Source organism: Mastomys coucha, unplaced genomic scaffold (genome assembly GCF_008632895.1).
Source record: "Mastomys coucha isolate ucsf_1 unplaced genomic scaffold, UCSF_Mcou_1 pScaffold6, whole genome shotgun sequence".
NCBI classification, from domain to species: domain Eukaryota; kingdom Metazoa; phylum Chordata; class Mammalia; order Rodentia; family Muridae; genus Mastomys; species Mastomys coucha.
In genome coordinates this window covers 34716699-34721899 of record NW_022196912.1, presented here as the reverse complement: position 1 = coordinate 34721899, position 5201 = coordinate 34716699, and the positions used below count along the sequence as shown (strand labels likewise).

Below are 5201 nucleotides of genomic sequence, written 5' to 3'. Positions count from 1 at the left end.
AGAGGAAGTTGCCTTAGAGAAGGAATGCTGTGAGTATCCCACCCTAGTCACACTGTCCTTTTCTCTTGTAAGCAGAGGGAGTTATCAAAAAGCACAGGCTTGATTCTGGAGTGCTGAGGAGTTTCACTCCAAGTAGTGGCTTCCTCCCTTCTGTTAGGGGTTGGAACAAAAAAGGATTTGTAGTATCTGCCATGTGCTGAGTCTAATGACCATCAGACCTCCCATAATTTTTATAGCAACACGACAGAGTAAGCAATAGGGAAAAAATATTTAAATGAACACAGGGCAGTGCAGCAATTATCCAAAGTCCAACGGCAAAGTGGCTGAACTGGGATTCAAGGACGTCGCGTCTATCTCATGGCTTCTCTTGGTTCACACTTCATCTAAGCTCATCATCGCCAAGGAAGCATGGCCTCCCTGGAAGCCACAGAGGAGAATGGAGGCAGCTTGTTTCTGAGGATGGGGGAGGGGTAGGGAGAAGCCAGATGCTCCAGCCATCTCAGGTCACATGAAGCCTGATCCTTTCTCAGCTTGATTTGACCTAGAACTGGGAAACAGATGGGACCATGCTGCCCCAGGGTCTGTGGGAGGCTGCACATACACATGAGTCCTGCCTGTCACTGCTGCCTCTGCTATAGCTGCTGCTGCTGCTGTTGAGAGCCTGGGGCCCACTGGCCTTACAACAGCACTCCAGTGGGCGCCTTTGGACTTAATCTTTACTAGGAATTTAGTGGTAAGGCTAGAGGGCTCATCCTTTCTGAGAGCAACAGAGACCCAGAGCAAGTCCAGGGCAATGAGACAGATGCCAACTGATGCATTATAAACAATGTGGCATTGTCCCAGGAAAGCACAAGGTCCCAGGCAAAGATAAACAAGGGCCCGAGAGCAGCCTCCTCATACATTCATGACTGTCCATTAGCATAGACTCATGGTAGACATGGCTGTTCAGAAATTCCCTCTAGTTGATGAATGGGGGACCTCTTATTACATGCATGTGAAGTTATCTAGCAAATGAATAGAGATCTACCCATTTATTGAGTCAATATTCACTTACTGTTGAGGACCAATAGTCCTCTGTGTCAAGGACTGAGGGATTTCTTCGAGTGTGGCTTTCAGTGCTTTGGGTAAACCAGGACTTCACTGGTCCCCTCATTCTCTGTTGATGGATGCTAGAGCAGCCCCTTAGTCTCATTGGGCAGGTGGTGGAAAGCCAGACTCAGTCCCTGCTCCCAGGAACACATGCAAGCAGTTGTGGCAGGTAATCTGATGGGGCCATGTACCTGGACCTTGAGTGACAGCTTTTCATAAGAGGATCAAACACTAGAAGTGAGATTCTTAGGCAGGAACTCAACCGATCTCTACAGAAAGTTCAGGGTGGGAGTGGGGGAAGTGGGGGTGGAGTGGGGGAGTCTTTGGGTAACTGGCGGTTGGGATAGTTGGGGCAAAGGCTTTATGCTTGTACAACAATTCCTGGTTCAAGACATTATAGGCAGTGGCAGGGGGTGAACTTGGGGGTCAGGGGGAAACACTGGGGATGTATGGGGGTTATCAGAAAGGCACTTGAGGAGCTAGTTCAGAGATGCAATTTACAACGTAGGCAACAATGCACTGTGGAAAAAAAATTCTCTTTGTTTTTCTTTTCTTGTTTAAGCTGGGAGGAAAAGAATTAGAGATTCCTGCTGGGCAGTGGTGGCATACGCCTTTAATCCCAGCACTTGGGAGGCAGAGGCGAGTGAGTTCCAGGACAGCCAGGACTACACAGAGAAACTGTCTCAAAAAAACAAAAACAAAAAAAACTCAAAAAAACAAAAACAAAAAACAAAAAACAAAAAAACAAAAACAAAAAAACCCCAAACAAGAAAAAAAGAATTCGAAATTCCTAAATGTTTTATTCACTCGAGAAATCTTAATTCAGCATTCTATGATGTACCAAGGGTTGAGCTTGAGCAGTGGTTCTCCACCTTGCTAATGCTGCAGCCCTTTGATGCGGTGACCCCCCAAACATAAAATTAGTTTCATTGCTACTTTATAACTGCAATTTTGCTACTGTTGTGAATTGCAATGTAAATATCTGATATGCAGGATATCTAATATGTATTTGCAGTGGAGTCTGGACTCATAGGGTTGAGAACCACTGGGCTTAGAAATGCCTGTGGGGCATCATTTCATTCTCTAAACAACACTGCAGAGGACTTGAGACCGGGCAACCAGGTGATGCGACAATACGGCTGTGGCTTTTGGTAGGACAGTTATTCAGCAGGGAGTAAGTCTAATGCAGAGACCTCAGTGCTGGCTGCAGCCTCTGTCCCTTTATCTGTTTTTCTTTTTTCCCCTCCCCTCCAAAAGACCTTGAGGACTGCAGTCGATCCCACTACAAAACAGTTACACAATTCCCCCGGAGAAGGCACATTTCCACCTTGGCCGTGAATAAGTCCTTTCTTCTCTCTAACACTGGCCAGTGGAGGCCCAGGCTAGAGGGGTAGGTCCGGTCTGCTTCGGAGGGGAGGGCTGAATAGCTGTTTGCTTTTTCATTAAACAAAGTCTGCTCGGCAGGGCTTGTGGTCACAGGTGCTCCTGGAGCCCGACAGAGCAGGTATTACAATTCTCCTCTGGCATGCAGGTGAACCAGCAGGCAGGCAGCCTCAATAACGGTGGTCCGTTTTTTTTTTTTTCCTGGGGCTGCTGTCCCACAAATGACTTCTTTGAAGAGGCTGCCCGGGGACTGCGGGACCCTCCCTACAGCACCCACTTGGTCACTGGTTCTGAAAGCTGGATTGTCCCACACGAAGCCCTGCCCTTCCTTCTTCGACATTCCTCATGCTGGCCATTGTCTGTAGAAAGAGGCCATTGTCTACCGCTGACATATCTGCTGACCGAGCCACATGAAACAAGGGGAGCTTTGGGGAGAAAGCAATCCACTAGAAATAACAAAACCCCAAGCCCCGCCTCAGAGGAGGCTCAGACTGGCCTGGTCAATTTCCTGATAGCTGGTGTTCCTCCCGGGAGGAAGTGCCCACCACCACGGGAGGGAGGGTCCCTTTTATCTCTGGGTTGGAATGACACCATTCGTGCCTTTGTGTCAACAGCACTGAGAGGCCTTGTGGAGGGTTATGTGGCCAGTGCTGAGGAGAGCTTGTTTGAAGAGGAAAAAAAAAAAACAAAAACTATCACAGAATGATGTTTACCCAGCAGGCAGCTCCTGCCAATGCAGACTCTAATGCCCGCTGCAGTCAGATATACCCGCTGCCCAGGCTGTTTTGGCTTGCCCTTGGCCTTGGGTGCTGTCGGGCCAGGAGGGCAGGCAGCTGGCAGACACCGGAGGTTGGTGCCAGCACTTAACCATGGAAACTCGCCTCTGCCCTGCGTAAACAGCCAGGCTCTCTTCCAGGCTGCCCCACCCCCAGCTTCCTCCCTGCTCCAATCCAAAACTAAAGGCTCTCTAATGTCTGGGACCGCAGAGGCTTCCGAACCTAGCCGGTGGCCTGGCCACCAGCATGTGTCTGTCAAATTTTCAAATATACTCACTTTGGTTCAGGGGAAATGTTTTCAGGGATTAAGCGGCAGAGGTCCTTGTGATTCAAAGGGTCACCCCCAGGACCTGGGCCAGGGCTCTTTACAAATATGGACCTCAGCCTGGCGAGGCAGTGTAAATGACAGTCTGCAGGATCATAGAAGGAATTCTGGGGCTTCATACAGGTGGAAGGAAGGACGAAAAAAATGAAGGAAGGGAGGGATGGAAGGAAGGAGGGAGGAAGGAAGGATGAGAGGGTAGAAGAGAACCCCAGGCCTTATCCTGCGGATTCAGAATTTGCATGTTAATAGGAGCTGCTACATCTGTATGTGCCCATTCCAGTCTAAAAAGCAGTGATCTGATCAAGTAGGTTCTCAAACTGTCTACCAGGATCCTCTGGTCCAGGGAGATCTCAGACCTAGAGAATAGACTGAGTTGCTACATTCACACTGCTAAGAGGCTCTCTCTGGCTTGAGCGGAAACCAAAACTGGTGGAATAGCCCATTCAATTCCTTAGGAAACCCACGACACTCTTTCATTGGCCCCAGGGCGATAGATGCCCTTTGGTGCCTCTGATGTAGTTAGGGAGTGTGGAAGCTGCCTCTTCTTCAGAAAGTCTCCCTGGTGCTCTAGAATAAGCCTATCTGTGACCCTAGGGATTGTCCCTGCATCATCACTTTCTCCACTGCTTGCAGGGGTGTGGATCTCTGCCCTCCCACCTTTTTTTTCTTTCTTTCTTTCTTTTTTTTTTTTTTTTTTTTTTTTTTTTTAGCAGTTTGAAATGTTCTATATTTCATTTATTTATTTATTTATTTATTTATTTATTTATTTATTTATTTTTTCGAGACAGGGTTTTGGGTTTTTCTGTGTAGCCCTGGCTGTCCTGGAACTCACTCTGTAGACCAGGCTGGCCTCGAACTCAGAAATCCGCCTGTCTCTGCCTCCCAAGTGCTGGGATTAAAGGCGTGTGCCATCACCACCCGGCGGTTCTATATTTTATTACTGGACAAACACTCTTAAGACACGAGCAAGACTCCAGGTTTAAAATGTTGGAATCCATCTGGTAGGACTGATCGATGATCCCAATTCAGTCTCGCCACTGTGTGAATCCTTACAGACCCAGCTTCGTTCTCCTCCGGTGCCTTCTCCTAGAGAGTTGTACCTGATTTCGTTACCAGTTTTCATCCAGATCCACTGAGGAGCAGGACGATTTTGCTTTTGTTTCTTGGCCAGGAATCTCTCGCTTCTGAAAGTCTTGTGAGAGAAGACATGGCGAGAAGCCGAATCAGGCCTACTGCACATGATGGTGGAGGAAAGGAGAAGCCCTCCCACCTTAAAGTGAGCTGGGTGCTAGAATTTTAACTTTTCCCATCTAGCTCGCGCGCCCAGGCTCTTTCCAGTCACTGTGGCTGAGTCGAACCTCACTCCCCTCAATCCACATCCGGCAGGCCTAACCACCGAGAAGTCAGAAAGCGATTGTATTTGGAGATAAGGTTTTAATGCAGGTAAGATAGTTCAAATGACACAAACCCTAAGCCAGGCTTCTCAATCTGTGGGTCACCACCTCTTTGTGTGTAGAAGGACCCTTTCACAGGGTCGCATATTAGATATCCTACATATCAGATACTTACATTACAATTCATAAGAGCAGCAAAATTTACAGTTATGAAGAAGCAGTTAAAATAATTTT

The 5201-nt window shown here is 47.9% G+C and overlaps 1 pseudogene; it reads right to left on the bottom strand.

Moving 5' to 3' along the window:
- Window positions 1-4622: 4622 nt before the first annotated feature.
- LOC116080980 lies at window positions 4623-4813 on the bottom strand (annotated as a pseudogene).
- Window positions 4814-5201: the final 388 nt, after the last annotated feature.